General features: G+C 40.0%; 1 protein-coding gene and 1 pseudogene across 7 annotated transcripts in view; both read right to left on the bottom strand.

Annotated features, from left to right (window-relative positions):
* Window positions 1-18,336, bottom strand: part of LOC129557943 (ubiquitin carboxyl-terminal hydrolase 9X-like) — a 218,582-nt gene that overhangs the window by 149,065 nt on the left and 51,181 nt on the right. Inside the window, exon 1 of one of the 7 annotated variants that reach the window (XM_088834357.1) lies at window positions 7,416-7,778. The exons of 5 other annotated variants lie outside the window; for them this stretch is intronic. The gene's annotated coding sequence lies outside the window, so the exon portion shown is untranslated. Of the gene's footprint in view, window positions 1-7,415; window positions 7,779-18,336 lie in introns of those variants that run through there. One more of the 7 variants, XM_088834359.1, reaches the window with a different exon arrangement.
* Window positions 1,173-6,786, bottom strand: LOC148773060 (protein CFDP2 pseudogene; annotated as a pseudogene).

The following is an 18,336-nucleotide window of genomic DNA, read 5'->3' as shown; positions in this document are numbered from 1 at the left end:
GAATCTCAAGTACCACTCTAGGCTAAAATGAGTCACTGAGTCAAGTCCAACTCTTTGAGACTCCATGGAATTCATACAGTCCATGGAATTCTCCAGGCCAGAACACTGAAATGGGTAGCCTTTCCCTTCTCCAAGGTATCCTTCCAACCCAATTTTCCACATTGCAAGGGGATTCTCTACCAGCTAAGCCACAAGGGGAGCCCAAGAACACTAGTGGGGAGCCTATCCATTCTCCAGAGGATCTTCCCAACTCAGGAATCAAACCAGGGTCTTCTGCAGATTCTTTACAACTGAGCTGTCATCTAAAAATCTAAGGACAGAGTACAACTGTGTATTTTTACAGATAAATTTTTCTACATATTTCCTGGAACACAAAGGACTACTATTTTAAATTCCTGAAGAACTACGTCAAAAATGGCAAAATTTCTTAACAATAAAAACATACTCTGGACTTCCCTGATGATCCAGTGACTAAGACTGTGCTCTCAATACAGGAAGCCTGGGCTTGATCCCTGGTCAGAGAACTAGACCCCATAACTAGGGCTTGTCACAGCCATACAAATAAAATACTAAAATATATATATGTATTGGGACTTCCCTGGTGGCTCAGACGGTAAAGCGTCTGCCTACAATGCAGGAGACCCGGGTTCAATCCCAGGGTCGGGAAGATCTCCTGGAGAAGGAAATGGCAACCCACTCCAATATTCTTGCCTGAAATATCCCATGGATGGAGGAGTCTGGTAGGCTACAGTCCACGGGGTCACAAAAAGTCGGACACAACTGAGCGACTTTACAAATAAAGTTACGCAAACTTTTTAAAAAATAAACTCACCAATTAAAATATTCTGTATATGTTGGAAGCCACAGAAAAAGAGAACTTTAACTCTGTTGAATATACATTTCTGTGACTAGTTCTCAGTACTGAAATAATTTAATAATCTTGCTAAGTGCTAAACAGCACTAACATAATTAAAATGCAAAAGTGAAAGACAATCAGTCCTGTCTCTTTTCGACTCCATGGACCAACTACAATCCATGGAATTCACCAAGCCAGAATACTGAAGTGGGTAGCCATTTCCTTCCCCAGGGAATCTTCCCAACCCAGAAATCTAACCCAGGTCTCCAGCACTGCAGGCGGATTCTTTACCAGCTGAGTCTCAAAGAAAGCCCTACAATGCAAAACACAACTTTAAAAATGACGGTTTGTGCCTCAATGGTAAAGAATCTGATTGCAATGCACAAGAGCCAGGTTCAATCCCTGGATCAGAAGAGAAGAAAATGGCACTCCATTTCAGTATTCTTGCCTTGAAAACCGATGGACAGAGGAACCTAAGAGCCAGACATTGAGTACCTAACACACTAAAAAAGTACATGCTTAGAAACAGTAACTAAGTGATTATTGCCCATAGTATTCTCAAAGGTCACTTAAGGGCTTCATATTAAACAAATTAAGTGGGAGGAGGTGCTGGGGAGTTGGTAGGAGAGTGTAAAAATAATTCCCAGGATATTTTAAAAGCTCCGCAAGTGCTTTTAACGTATCAGTTGACTTCAGTCGCTCAGTCATGTCCGACTCTCCGCGACCCCATGAATCAAAGAACGCCAGGCCTCCCTGTCCATCACCAACTCCCGGAGTTCACTCAAACTCATGTCCACAGAGTCGGTGATGCCATCCAGCCATCTCATTCTCTATCGTCCCCTTCTCCTCCCTCCACCAACCTTTCCCAGCATCAGAGTCTTTTCCAGTGAGTCAACTCGTCGCATGAGGTGGCCAAAGTATTGCAGTTTCAGCTTAAGCATCAGTCCTTCCAGTGAACACCCAGGATCGATTCTCCCTTAGAATGGACTGGTTGGATCTCCTTGAAGTACAGGGACTCTCAAGTCTTCTTCAACACCACAGTTCAAAAGCATCAATTCTTCAGCACTCAGCTTTCTTCACAGTCCAACTCTCACATCCATACATGACCATGGGAAAAACCATTGCCTTGACTAGACGGACCTTGGTTGGCAAAGTAATGTCTCTGCTTTTTAATATATTATCAAGGTAGGTCATAACTTTCCTTCCAAGGAGTAAGCGTCTTTTAATTTCATGGCTGCAATCAGCATCTGCAGTGATTTTGGAGCCCCCAAAAATAAAGTCTGACACTGTTTCCACTGTTTTTCCATCTATTTCCCATGAAGTGATGGGACCAGATGCCACGATCTTTGTTTTCTGAATGTTGAGCTTCAAGCCAACCTTTTCACTCTCCTCTTTCACTTTCATCAAGAGGCTTTTGAGTTCCTCTTCACTTTCTGCCATAAGGGTAGTGTCATCTGCATATCTGAGATTATTGATATTTCTCCCAGTAATCTTGATTCCAGCTTGTGCTTCTTCCAGCCCAGCATTCCTCATGATGTACTCTGCATACAAGTTAAATAAGCAAGGTGACAATATACAGCCTTGATGCACTCCTTTTCCTATCTGGAACCAGTCTGTTGTTCCATGTCCAGTTCTGTTGCTTCCTGACCTGCATACAGGTTTCTCAAGAGGCAGGTCAGGTGGTCTGGTATTCCAATCTCTTTCAGAATTTTCCACAGTTTATTGTGATCCACACAGTCAAAGGCTTTGGCCTAGTCAATGAAGCAGAAATAGATGCTCTTCTGGAACTCTCTTGCTTTCTCCATGATCCAGTGGATGTTGGCAATTTGATGTCTGGTGCCTCTGCCTTTTCTAAAACCTGCTTGAACATCTGGGAGTTCACGGTTCACATATTGCTGAAGCCTGGCTTGGAGGATTTTGAGCATGACTTTACTAGCGTGTGAGATGAGTGCAACTGTGCAGTCGTTTGAGCATTCTTTGGCATTGCCTTTCTTTGAGACTGGAATGAAGACTGACCTTTTCCATTCCTGTGGCCACTGCTGAGTTGTCCAAATTTGCTGGCATATTGACTGCAGCACTTTCACAGCATCATCTTTCAAGATTTGAAATAGCTCAACTGGAATTCCATCACCTCCACTAGCTTTCTTCGTAGTGAAAGGCACACTTGACTTCACATTCCAAGATGTCTGGCTCTAGGTCAGTGATCACGTTATCGTGACTATCTTGCTCGTGAAGATCTTTTTTGTACAGTTCTTCTGTGTATTCTTGCCACCTCTTCTTAGTATCTTCTGCTTCTGTTAGGTCCATACCACTTCTGTCCTTTATCAAGCCCATCTTTGCATGAAATGTTCCCTTGGAATCTCTAATTTCCTTGAAGAGATCTCTTGTCTTTCCTATTCTGTTGTTTTCCTCTATTTCTTTGCATTGATCACTGAGAAAGGCTTTCTTATCTCTCCTTGCTATTCTTTGGAACTCTGCATTCAGATGCTTCTATCTTTCCTTTTCGCTTCTCTTCTTTTCACAGCTATTTGTAAGGCCTCCTCAGACAGTCATTTTCCTTTTTTGCATTTCTTTTCCATGGGGATGGTCTTGGGCCCTGTCTCCTGTACAACGTCACGAACCTCCGTCCAGAGTTCATCAGGCACTCTATCAATCAGATCTAGTCCCTTAAATCTATTTCTTTCTTCCACTGTATAATCATAAGGGATTTGATTTAGGTCATATCTGAATGGTCTAGTGGTTTTCCCTACTTTCTTCAATTTAAGTCTGAATTTGGCAATAAGGAGTTCATGATCTGAGCCACAGTCAGCTCCTGGTCTTGTTTTTGCTAACTGTATACAGCTTCTCCATCTTTGGCTGCAAAGAATATAATCAATATGATTTCAGTGTTGACCATCTGGTTATGTCCATGTGTAGAGTCTTCTCTTGTGTTGCTGGAAGAGGGTGTTTGCTATGACCAGTGCGTTTTCTTGACGAAACTCTATTAGCCTTTGCCCTGCTTCATTCCGTGTTCCAAGGCCAAATTTGCCTGTTACTCCAGGTGTTTCTTGACTTCCTACTTTTGCATTCCAGTCCCCTATAATGAAAAGGACATCTTTTTTGGGTGTTAGTTCTAAAAGGTCTTGTAGGTCTTCATAGAACCATTCAACTTCGGCTTCTTCAGCATTACTGGTTGGGGCATAGGCCTGGATTATGTAATATTGAATGGTTTGCCTTGGAAACAAACAGAAATCATTCTGTCGTTTTTAAGACTGCATCCAAGTACTCCATTTCGGACTCTTTTGTTGACCATGATGGCTACTCCATTTCTTCTAAGGGATTCCTGCCCACAGTAGTAGATGTAATGGTCATCTGAGTTAAATTCACCCATTCCAGTCCATTTTAGTTCACTGATTCCTAGAATGTCAATGTTCACTCTTGCCATCTCCTGTCTGACCACTTCCAATTTGCCTTGATTCGTCGACCTAACATTCCAGGTTCCTATGCAATATTGCTCTTTACAGCACAAGACCTTGCTTCTATCATCGGTCACATCCACAACTGGGTATTGGTTTTGCTTTAACGTATCAGGGTAGAGCAAAAAAAACTCTGCTAACGCTTTCCCAAATATTATCAGATTCTACATTCAAATAAGACTACTTAATGATAATCAATGTTGTTAAGGACATAACTTCTAACAGAGCAAAATGGAAACTAAAAATTTATTTCTTGAGTACTGAAGTAAGGTAATACAACAAGTTTCAGGGAAAATAAGATAAAAGTAAAAATGCAAAGGCAACATAAAAGTGTCACTCTCACGATAGCTGCCCAATAACTGTACTTAATACCACTGGAGGTTTTCAGATGACCCAGGAGTAAAAATCTGCCTGTCAAGCAGGAAATGCAGCTTCAATTCCTGGGCTGGGAAGAACCCCTGGAGAAGGAAACCTGGGGAATCCCATAGACAGAAGAGCCTGGTGGGATACAGTCAATGGGGTCACAAAAGAGTCAGACATGACGGCAACTAAACTGCCATCACCACCAGAATTTTTTTTTTAACAATTTAACTGTCATTGTCATTAGAATATAACTTATGCAATGCTACTGTGAGGATACACAAGACACATCAACACATCAAGTGTAGTTCAGAAATAAGCCTTTATTTATAAAAATCTTTTTAAACACGTCAAATCATTTTCAACAAAGATGCCAAGACTACTGTAGGGTGAAAGAAAAACATTCTGAACAACCTTCCCTGAACCAACTGGATATCCACCTGCAAAAGATGAATCTGGATTCCCAAACTACAGAATACACAAAAGTTAACAAGGACGGCAGACCAAGACATAAGTACTTCATAAAATCCATAAGAAATATGAATCTTTATGACCTTCAACTAGGCCAAGATTTCGTGGCTAAACATGAAAAGTGATAAAAAGAAAAACACTAATAAACTGAACTTAATGAAAATTAGAAACTACTGCATTTCCAAAGACACCAAAAAGAAAGTGAAAGGAGAAAATATAGATTAAGAATAATACTGCAAGTCATATACCAGAGAAAAGATACAATATAAACAAAAGTTTTTTAAAAATACAAAAACAAGAAATGAGAGTTTAATAGGTATTTCTCCCAGTGGAGACCTACAAACAGCCAATTAGCAGACAAGAATATGCTCAATATGACTAGTCAGTAGAGAAATGAAATTAACCACAGGAAGATAGCACTACAAATCAACTAGAATCAGTATAATCAGAAAATCAAAATTAGTCAAAATGGATGGGAAATCTCATAAACTGTTTAGTAGGAATGTAAAATGGGGGAATCTTGTGGAGAACAAGATTGTACAGTTTAAAGTAATCTTAAATTGAAAATACAATCGAGTAATTCTGCTCCTAGGTACCAGCCAACCCAAAACCATATTGTTCCCACACCAACACTTGAGAAATACCCAATTTCAAACACAGTAAGCTGCATCAAAGAAAAATTATCCATGGGAACTGCTTTATCTTACTTTAATGTTGAAAATGCATTTTAAGGTAACCAGGAAAAAGACCCACTTCTACCCACTAATATGATTTACAGTAAAAATCTGCTCTTAAAAACTACTTTGGAACTTAAATGTAATCAATGTTTTGCTGTTATGTAGTCGCCACAGAAATTCTCTCCAAATTCATAAGAAACATTCAATATTATTAACTGCAACGAAAAAAAGGAATAACATTTAAACTATCAAGATGACATAGGTTCAACTTTTATATATGGGGAAAATGTAAGAAAAATAGTTACAATCTACGTATTGTACCTTGACATCTATGAAACATGATTTATAAAAAGGTGTTCTTTGAAATAATAATTGCAAATAGCTCCTAAATATTAAAAGACACTTAGAGCTGCAAGGTTTAATTTCTGAAAGAGCAGAACTAAAATTTATGTTTAAGCTAGGCACCGAAGGTTACTGTCAGGATACAATCTTACTTATTGGATGTAATCTTTAATAAGACTAGAAAAAAAAATATTTCCTAAGAAGAGCATACAAAACTGTTTTTTATGTACCCAAATGTTATGCAGCTTTAACGAACGAATGCCTGCCTTCCCTGGTAAGAAAATGTTACAAGGCATATACCATTTAAGAAATACAGGATGCAAATTTAACCCACATCTAAAAGCTAAAGCTCAGAAAGGGTAAAAAAGCTCTTACATTATTTAAAAAAACTTGTAGGAGAATGTGCAGTGGCATATTCAAGTCATTTTAGCAGAATTTCATAAGCATGTGCTACAGAACTGTAATATTTCATAATAACGAAAAAATATATTTGAAACATAATGCGTTACGTAACAAAAATGAAAATTTACTAAAGAAACTGAGTGAAGCTAATATTTCTGTATCAAAGAGAGAAAAAGATAAAAGCAAATGTGAAATAGATAATCTTCATCACCACATCTTCCATCATCCCTCAGCCATCATCACTTTGGTGTAGTATTTTCCGCTAATGGTTTCTCAGGCTATCTGGGGAAGTGGACAAACGTCAAAAGCTGACAGGCGGAGCTGGAGCCCAACTCCACTTCAAATCGCTCTGTCTCAGTGATGGCGTTTGCCGTTAAGTGCAACGAGAAGACCAGTCTCTTCTGAAGATTGTTCCACAAGTCCCGAAGGTGGGGCGGTTAGCCACTGGCACAGAAAAAAAGGCTTAACGGAGGGAAAAAAAGGCGGCTGAGGGCGAGGGGAGACAGAGCCAACAGCCATATTCCCTTGCAATTCAAAACACAGGCACTCTTCCAGAGCGCCGGATCCGCACCCATTAGCGTGGTTAGGGACACTCTACGCGGGTGGGGGCGGACAAAAAAGGGCCTAACAGCCCCCACCCCAACAAGAGAAAGAAGAAATACTTAACAAGCTCCAGCCGCCGAATCCCCGAGGAGGTGCGGAGGAGTGGCTACCCAGTGTTTAATGCAGGGCCTTTTACCTCAAAAACAAACCTCGGGACAGCGGAAAGAAAAAACTGCCATGGCCGAGCTCCTGATCGTAGCCTGAGGAAAAAGGCCGTACTCCCTACTCCACACTTTGAGGCCCTCTTACCTCTTTTTTCCTCGCGGTAGCGTTTCTCTGTCCTTAGATGGGCTCCAGCTGGACCGTTTGTCCTGTTTAACTTCCGCTTAGTGCTCCCGCAGCTGCGGTTTCACCTTTTAGGGCCTGGTCTCTTCACTCCGACTCAGTCCTAGCTGCCAACGCCAACACTAAAACGAGCCGTTAAGGCGACAGTCTCCCGTAAAGGAGAGGGCAACACAAGCAGTCAAGCTCTTGAAAGGCCGGGGAGCTGAGTGACGCTTGAAGGGGCTGGGCTCTAAAGAACCGCTTAAGGGCGGGATACGGGGCCGCTGGAGCTGCAGAAGTCCCCTGCCCCGGCCCTTTTCAATATGGCGGATACGGCAAGCCAAAAAAAAAAAGCCGAACCAGCGGCAACCGCGGCGGCGCAAACTCCCACCAGCCTCAGCGCCAGTCGGAGCCTCCAGGATGACGCCACGCCGCGTCGCCCCGCCCCCTCGAGTCCCCCTACTCAACCCCGCCCCCTATGTTTGCTTCAGGTCAGTTCAGTTCAGTTCAGTCGCTCAGTCGTGTGCGACTCTCCGCGACCCTATGAATCACAGCACGCCAGGCCTCCCTGTCCATCACCGACTCTGTGGACATGAGTTTGAGTGAACTCCGGGAGTTGGTGATGGACAGGGAGGCCTGGCGTGCTGCGATTCATGGGGTCGCGGAGAGTCGGACACGACTGAGCAACTCAACTAACTGAACTCCAGCAACGGCTTTATTCCACTGGAACTGGAAAGAAGTGCTACCCCGAGCAGGAAGTCAATCAGTTTGATCACAGGACATCCTAGTCCTGTGCTGAACTTAATAGTGATGGTAAAACTCACTCATTAAACACGGTCTGCCTGGTTATTGACTGTGCGACCTACCCTTCCAGGGATCGCGATTGGTCTCACGTATCCCAAACCTTTGGGTTCTGGAGCGTCTTAACAGAAAAGCGGAATCGGTAAGCGGCCAGAATTAAAAAAATACAGTATTGACACTAGGAGTCAAACCCCAAGGTGTGTAGCCTGAACAGGAAAGGCAATGACTCCGAAAGAATTCGAAGAAGGTGTTAATTCCAGAGATTTACCGCCTGTGGTGACCCATAACATTCACACTTCTATCGCTAGGTTTTGTTGCATCGTGAATTTCTCCTCTTCCAACAAACCCGGATGAATGCATTATTAAGTCTCACTTTTTTTTTCTCAGACTCGAAATGCGAGAGAGTTGGTGGACTTAAATGAAATACTGAGAATGCTCAATGATTTACGTTCCTTGCCTACACAGTCTCCGGGGCTTCATTTTGGCCACTTGTTTCGACCTCCTAGCTCTGCGAAACTAAGCCCACTATAGAGTCGGTGTCACAGAGGCAGAAAGAATTGTCAATTTGGCAGGATCCCCTGAGCGAAATACCTCTTTGAGCGACTGATATGAAAGCCTGTTGGTTACCTCTTGAGAAATATATTAAGGTGACCCTGTAAAATGTGTCCTTTATTAACAGTATGTATTTTGTTAATCGATTTTTGTATGTTAAAAACAGTTTTCATGGGATAACTCCCACTTAGTTTTGATATAGAATATTTTTAAATGTAGTACTGAATTCAGTTTATTTGTTCCTCTTCTGAATCTGTCTGCAAGCATCCATCCATGTACAATTGCAGCTGTGCCAATTATGGTGATTGTTAACACTTGTGATTTGGAGATTCCTATCTCAGGATTCCTAACAGAAATTACTTAGGTCATGGGCATAGGTAAACGACATAGATGCATTTTTGGCATATAGTGCAAAATGGATGATAGAGCATCTGTCCCAACAAATAGTACTTTTCACATCATTGTGCACCCTCCATCCTCTAAAGTAACTATTCTGACTTGCATTGGCCTACTTGTTTTACCTGATTCAGAGCTTTATATAAATGGAATCATACAAAACGTAAACTTTTATTTTTGGCTTTTTTGGTCAACATTGTGTCTAAGAGCTTAATTTGTGTTGCAGTGTTATAACATTACACAAATATCTCTTATTAGTGTTAACAATGTATGTTAGTCATCTCCAGGTTGGAACTTTTATAGATAAACTTGCTATGAATGAGTAAGTTTTAAGCCCTATCTTTTGGGGTATGTGTTTCATTGCTTTACTTAGGTACAGATCTATAAGTGGGATGCTTGGCTTTTTTGAGTATTTTTGTGTTTATCTTTAATGAAAAGTGCCAAAAATTTATCTAAGTAATTGTGTTTATTCAAATATAAACTTGCCATTTTTGAATGTCAAAAGGAACCAAATAATGTCACATGTTGACAGTTTCTGTGGTGGAATCTATAAACGATATTCCCACTAGCAGTCCCCTACACCTGTATCAAATCAAATTGAGATCACAAACAACATTCTTCCTATGCTCCAGGGCACCTTTAAGCACCTTGGCTCCAGAATGAGTCTGGAAAATATAGCTTTCCAATTTTCACATTTTCTATACACTTAATGCCACAGGGAAATAATAGTTCTAGATTAAAGTAATAACTGAAACTATATTAAATTTCATCAATTAAAGTTTATAAGCACAAGGACTTCTTCCCAGTTCCCTTGTTTTGGTTTCTCTGTCTTTAGCTATAATATTAAATAGTACAGTCTTATTGGAGAAGGAAATGGCAACCCACTCCAGTGTTCTTGCCTGGAGAATCCCAGGGACAAAGGAACCTGGTGGGCTGCCATCTATGGGGTCACAGAGAGTCGCAAATGACTGAAGCAACTTAGCAGCATCAGCAGCAACACAGTCTTATTACTTTGCTCTCCCTTATTAGAGAAAAAGTGGTACTACATTGTATTTCTAATCAGAACTTCCCATTGCACTATTTTCCCCAGAAACACTCATAAGTACAATTATGAAACTAACCTTATAAAATCAATGCAAGCAGGACTTGATAGCAAGAGGAGTTTCATAAATCCTCTCCCAAGCAAATAAATTATATTGTTGAAATATAAAGATTACATATTAATTCTGCTTTATCTTCTTTAAGTTTTTTTTCAGTCAAGCAACATGCATGAAGCTTGTAATACTTCAGAGTTATTTTCTGTCCTGTTCCCACTCCATTGCAGAAACTGTATTGTAAATTTCATGTTTGAGCTGTGTCTGTCCTCTTAAATTCTAAAACTTCACCTTAGTTTGCATCTACATCAAAGTGCATTACAGGTTTATTTGTTTTTCGAAGTACTTTATGTACTTATCCTTCATGAAGCAAACTCTGTTAACTTTTAAAATGTAAATCAGATAATGTTATACTCATGAACAGCTGCACTCTCCAGGAAATTTCTATTGTCACCATAATAAAACCCAAACTCTCAAATGAGGCCTACAGTGTCTCATATGATCTATTATCTCATTTAAGATCATGTTACCAGACTCAAGTTATATCAACCTTTGTTTGCTTCCATTACGTTTCTCAAAGATCACCAGTTCTATTTTAGGCCTTTTGATTCAAGTACTCTCAATACTGGATGTATTTCCACCAATATTTCCATTGGTGGTACTATCCTTATTATAACTGAATTATCTGTTCATTCATCACTGTTTCAAGAGATTTATTTCTAACAATAAAATCTAAAGTGCCCCATAATCACAATCCCTTTTCATAACTGTACAACCTACAGTGTACACCTGTACCATCTACACCAGTGATTCCACCTACACCAGTACTACAGCGTAAACTCCATGAGAGCAGAAACCTTGTTCTATCATCATTATCAAAAACTCTCAAGACTGAAATTTTATGCTTTCTGCAACCCAAGAAATTCACTTAGTACTGTTGCATGAATCTCAGATAAAGAGATGAGACTTCCGGGACACACATGGAGCACTTAACTATTCAAAAAGATTTTTTTGCCTACTCACATCAGACAGGCAAGAAAATCTTTGTATTTCCTCTTATTTTCCAAGTCTCATGGATATTAAAGTGGAGCATCCTTCAAAAGTGTTATCACCAGAGGATTTATTAGCTTTTCAAAAGGTTGTTGTGTTTTTTCATGCTGAAAGAGGCAGAACTCCAAAATGCAGTACATATTGATACTGATGTTACCACAAAAGTACCCAAGATTTACACTTGCATAATGAAATTTTGGGGGTAGAGTCTTCTGAATTTGGTTAAAAAATATGTCCAGGACCCAAGGAAAGGACACTGGATGGGGTTTTACTATGTTTAGGTAGTGAGGCTGATGGGATTTGAATGGTAGGGATTTGCTGATATCAAAGGAGATAGTAAATTGCTGGAGTAAATGGCTGTAGCCAGAAGACACACAAAGGAGAGATAAGTCTATAAATTGTCAGCAGGCAAACATTAAAAAAAGCAAAACAAAAACACTACGAGACTTCTGTGGTGGCTCAGAAGTTAAACAATCTGTCTGCAATGCAGGAGACCCGGCTCGATTCCTGGGTCAAGAAAATCCCCTGGAGCAAGGAATGGCTACCCACTCCAATAATCTTGCCTGGAGAATCCCATAAGCAGAGGAGCCTGGTGGGCTACAGCCCATACGGTCACAAACAACTGGACACGACTGCGCAACACACACACACACACACACAATACAGCCCATACTGTCACGAATAATTGGACATGACTGCGCAACACACACACAAACACACACACCACCATACGGTCACAAACAATTGGACACGACTGCGCAACACACACACACACACACACACACACACGACTGCGCAACACACACACACACAAACAATTGGACACGACTGCGCAACACACACACACACACACACACGACTGCGCAACACACACACACACACACACAAACAATTGGACACGACTGCGCAACACACACACACACGACTGCGCAACACACACACACACACACACACACAAACAATTGGACACGACTGCGCAACACACACACACACGACTGCGCAACACACACACACACGACTGCGCAACACACACACACACACACAAACAATTGGACACGACTGCGCAACACACACACACACACACACACACACACACACACACACACGCCCCGCAATGGACTAGTCGTCTTCCCTGCTGATCCAGTAGTTAAGATTCTGTCTGCCAATGCAGGGAACCCAGGATCCTAATGACTTGGGGGCAATTAAGCCCATGCACCACAACAATTGACACACACACACACACCCGACACACACACACACACACACCCGACACACACACACACACACACACAATTAAGCCCATGCACCACAACAATTGACACACACACACACACCCGACACACACACACACACACACACACAATTAAGCCCATGCACCACAACAATTGACACACACACACACACACACCCGACACACACACACACACACACACACACACACACACACACACACACACACACACACACACACACACACACACACACACACACACACACACACACACCCGCCCCGCAATGGACTAGTCGTCTTCCCTGCTGATCCAGTAGTTAAGATTCTGTCTGCCAATGCAGGGAACCCAGGATCCTAATGACTTGGGGGCAATTAAGCCCATGCACCACAACAATTGACTCTGTGATCTAGGGTCCAGAAATCACAACTACAGAAGCTGTCATACCTAGAGCCTATGCTCCACAACAAGAGAAGCCACCACAATGAGAAGCCCACACACTGAAACGAGTAGTCCCTACTTGCTGAAACTACAGAAAATCAATCACAACAACAAACACCAAGCACAGCCAAAAAAAATAAAAGCTTTAATGTGTAAAGTGACACATTAGGCCAATGAACCTAACTGATATTTTTAGGACAATCTGTCCAAATACAAAAGAATATACTTTCTTCCCAGGTACATGTGCAACATTCTGCACAACAGACATATCTTGGGTTACAAATCAAGTCTTAGTAAATTTAAGAACACTGAAATCATATCAAGCATCTTTTTTGACCAGAATGCTATGAGAGTAGATATCAATTACAGGGGAAAAAATGTAACAAATTCAAACATATGGAGCTGAAACAATATGTTTCTAAATAGAAACAAGTTACTGAAGAAATTAAAATAAAAAGGATTTACTTCATTTGCAACTCTGGGCCTCCTGAGTCCGGGTGATTTTCTTCCTCCCCAGGTTTTTAACCACTATTTCTTCGAATAATCTTTCTGTTCCATGCTTCTTTTCTTCTACTATGAGTCTCCTGTGATTTGAATATTGGTGTACTTGATTGATATTGTGCCGTCAGTCCATAAGCTAACTCATTCTTTGCATTTTTTTCCTGTAACACTGTCTTCGAGGTATTGATTATTTCTTCCACTTATCTGCTTTGAATCTGTCAAGTGTATTTTTTAGTTCAATTCTTACATTCTTCAACTCAGTGATTTCTGTTTTTTATATAAATTTTTATTTATTTATTTTTGGCTATGCTGGGTATTCATTGCAATGCAATTCTAGCTGCAGTGGTGGGGTCTACTCTCAAGTCGTGGTGTGTGGGATTCTTTTTTTTAATTATCGTGTTTTATTAGCCTAAATATGATATTAATTTAAATGATTGTTTTCTTTAAGCCTTTTTAAACATTTTGAAATGAATAAATAGACCATTTTATTATACTCTTTCAGTTTCCCAGGATAGCAAGCATATTTCTAATACAATTTGTGGAAATATTCTAGGATAAAGCTTACCTGTCTATTTTGATGAAAACTTTTTTAATTTTCAAAAATTTTTATTAGAAAACTGAAAGTTACAATGTGTTTATATCACTCACTGAGTACATGGCATTTAAAACCAACATCATAACAGAAAGATAAAAAAATACAAAGTCTTAAAACCTGTGGAATATGGAAAACATTATCCACTGAGGCCTTAAACGTAGTAGACTTTACATAAAAAGGAAAAGCAATGAGTATACAAGTCAGATTAAGAAGTTAGCAAAATAAACAGAATAATCATAAAGAAAAGAAAGCAACTAATACATACCAAGTATTAATGCAATAAAACTAAACATAAAATTGAGAGGCTCAACAGAGTCAAAGCTGCCTTAAAAAGCTTCTCTAAAAAGAGAAACATCAGGTAACAATAATCAACAAGAAAAATCTTGCAAATAAACAATACTCAAAATGGGAATTACTCATAAAAGCATTAAGAATATAAACAGAAACAACTTTATGCTTATACATTCAAAGATTAGTTTTCTCGTATACAGGGTTAGCATTACCGTCTTTTTAAATTCCATATATACGTGTTAGTACACTGTATTGGTGTTTTTCTTTCTGGTTTACTTCACTCTGTATGATAGGCTCCAGTTTCATCCACCTCATCAGAACTGATTCAAATGTATTCTTTTTAATTGTTGAGTAATACTCCATTGTGTATATGTACCAAAACTTTCTTATCCATTCGTCTGCACATGGACATCTAGGTTGCTTCCATGTCCTGGCTATTATAAACAGTGCTGCGATGAACACTGGAGTACATGTGTCTCTTTCAATTCTGGTTTCCTCAGTGTAAATGCCCAGGAGTGGGATTGCTGGGTCGTATGGCAGTTTTATTTCCAGTTTTTCAAGGAATCTCCACACTGTTCTCCATAGTGGCTGTACTAGTTTGCATTCCCATCAACAGTGTAAGAGGGTTCCCTTTTCTCCACACCCTCTCCAGCATTTATTGCTTGTAGACTTGGATATCAGCCATTTTGGCTGGTGTGAAAGGGTACCTCATTGTGGTTTTGATTTGCATTTCTCTGATTATGAGCGATGTTGAGCATCTTTTCATGTGTTTGTTAGCCATCTGTATGTCTTCTTTGGAGAAATGTCTGTTTAGTTCTTTGACCTATTTTTTCATTGGGTCATTTCTTTTTTCTGGAATTGAGCTGCAGGAGTTGCTTGTATATTTTTGAGATTTATTCTTTGTCATTTGCTTCATTTGCTATTACTTTCTCCCATTCTGAAAGATATCTTTTCATCTTGCTTATAGTTTCCTTTGCTGTGCAGAAGATTTTAATTTTAATTAGGCCTGATTTGTTTATTTTTGCTTTTATTTCCAATATTCTGGGAGGTGAGTCATGGATGATCCTGCTATGATTTACATCTGATGAAAACTTTAAAAAAGTTTTGGCACTCTGGTAAAAGGCAGTCTCCTTTTTAGGTCAAAGATTAACAGCCATTGTATCTATTTATCTATGTAAGTATAATTTTAAACAACCATATCTTAATATGCTGATAAACTTTTAGATAGAGAAGGGAAAAAATGGAGATTGTTATTCTAATTCCCCAATAAGTTTCCTTCGGTTTTTAGAAAGCATATGCAGTTCAATATACCATCTGGGACTTCAGAATGCTAGAATGATTACAATGCTTATTGACAGCAATATGCATAACAATAGTAATAAAAAATAAGATGAGTAACTTCATACTATAAAACGAAACAAGGCACTTTCGACAACTATATGAAAAGCTGCAATAAACATCTTTTTCATAAAGCAGACTCACAGGACTCTAGGAGACTTTTATAAAAGGTGAAATAGTGAAGGAACTACATAATTCTTTTTCCTAATGCCACTGGGCTTCTCCTTTTGCCGAGATGGGCTCTGGGTGCACTGGTTTGACAGCTGTGGTATACTTGTTTAGTTGCTCCCTGAGGAATGTTGAATCTTCCTGGACCAGGGATAGATCCTGTGTCTCCTGCATCAGCAGACAGACTCTTTCTCACTGAGCTACCAGGGAAGCTCTGTTGGTACTTTCCTTTCTTGTAGTTTCTGTCTCTCTACTACAGTTCTCATTGTGTCTTCCCACCCTTCTCCTAAGTTCACTGAACATCTTCATAATCATTATTTTGAAGTGCTTTTTTTATTATAGCTTTTCTTTTTTTTCAAATTTTAAACTTTTTATTTGGTATTGGAGTACTTGTTGGATCTCCTTGCAGTCCAAGGGACTCTCAAGAGTCTTCTCCAGCACCACAGTTCAAAAGCATCGATTCTTCGGCGATCAGCCTTCTTCACAGTCCAACTCTCACATCCATACATGACCACTGGAAAACCATAGCCTTGACTAGACGGACCTTTGTTGGCAAAGTAATGTCTCTGCTTTTTAATATGCTATCTAGGTTGGTCAAAATTTTCCTTCCAAGGAGTAAGCATCTTTGAATTTCATGGCTGCAGTCAGCATCTGCAGTAATTTTGGAGCCCCAAAAAATAAAGTCTGACACTGTTTCCACTGCTTCCCCATCTATTTCCCATGAAGTGATGGGACCAGATGCCACGATCTTAGTTTTCTGAATGTTGAGCCTTAAGCCCATCATAAAGCAGATCAGTCCTGGGTGTTCATTGGAAGGACTGATGCTGAAGATGAAACTTCAATACTTCGGCCACCTCATGCAAAGAGTTGACTCACTGGAAAAGACCCTGATGGTGGCAGGGATTGGGGGCAGGAGGAGAAGGAGACGACAGAGGATGAGATGGCTGGATGGCATCACCAACTCATGAGTCTGAGTGAACTCCGGGAGTTGGTGATGGACAGGGAGGCCTGGTGTGCTGTGATTCATGGGGTCGCAGAGAGTCGGACACGACTGAGCGACTGAACTGAACTGAACTGAATAATGAACAATGGAAAGCATCTTTTCATGTGTTTATTATACATTTGTACATCTTCTTTGGAAAAATGTATGTTTGGGTCTTCTGTCCAATTTTTCATTGGGTTGTTGTTTTTCTGGTATTGAGCTCAATGAGCTGCTTGTATATTTTGGAGATTAATCCTTAATCAGTTATTTTGTTTGCTATTCTTTTCTCCCATTCTGAGGGTTGTCCCACTACTGGCCATATACCTAAGGAAACCATAAATTGAAAAAGATACATGTACCCCAACGTTCACTGCAGCACTATTTACAACAGCCAGGACAAGGAAGCAACCTAGATGTCCACTGACAAATGAATGGATATAGAAGTTGTGGTACATATATAAAATGGACACATTTGACTCAGTTCTAAAAAGATGGACAAACCTAGAGCCTATTACACAGAAGTCAGAAGGAGAAAAACAAATATCGTATATTAGCACATATGTGTGAAATCTAAAAAGATGGTACTTATGAACCTGTCTACAGGGCAGCAATGGAAATGCAGACATACAGAACACACTTGTGGACACAGGAGAAGCAGAGAGTGGGATAAATGGAGAGAAAAATATAGAAATATACAGTATCATGTGTAAAACAGATAGCTAGTGGGAATGTGCTATATGACGCAGGGAGCTCAAACCTGATGCTCTGTCACAAAGTAAAGAGTGGGATGGGCAGAGAGGTGAAAGGAAGGAGGGAGATTCAAAGAGGAGAGGATGCATGTATAACTCCTGCCTGATTTATTCAATCAACATGGCAGATTAATATGGACATATGACACAAACCAACATACTTTGAAAAGCAATTATCTTCCAATTAAAATCAATTTTAAAATTTAACATATAAAAATGTTTATAAAGCTTATATATTTTTTTAGGGGTAGAAAAGGGTGGCAGAGGATAAAACAGATACCATCACTGACTCAAAGGACATGAATTTGAGCAAACTCCAGAACACAGTAGAAAATAGAGATTTAGAATGCTGCAGGCCATGGGATTGCAGAGATAGACACAACTTAGCAATTAAACAACACATCTTTAAGTTTACTTTTCTCAAAACTAATCTGACACTAGATAATTTACATCCAGCATCTTTTACCTTCTAACTCTGTATGAGCTACACTCTACACCTACTATCCTTTAACTCTATGCTAGTTACTTCCTGTACCTGGCATTCAACTTTACTAAGTTGCCTTTGCAGCCAGTCCTTGTAATTTATTATAATTTCAGAAAGAAGGCTGCAGTACAATAAACCAAACACAAATGGACCTAGTTACTGGGCTACTTATGACTGATCTCTGGTGGCCTTGGCCAGCAAAGGCTTGAGTGGGGCTTGGTTCCTAGCCAGAGAC

This window comes from Moschus berezovskii, chromosome Y, assembly GCF_049115385.1.
Source record: "Moschus berezovskii isolate FMDL1 chromosome Y, NW_MosBer_1.0, whole genome shotgun sequence".
Lineage (NCBI taxonomy): Eukaryota > Metazoa > Chordata > Mammalia > Artiodactyla > Moschidae > Moschus > Moschus berezovskii.
Note: the sequence above shows the minus strand (reverse complement) of the source record. Positions and strands in the feature narration are given on the sequence as shown.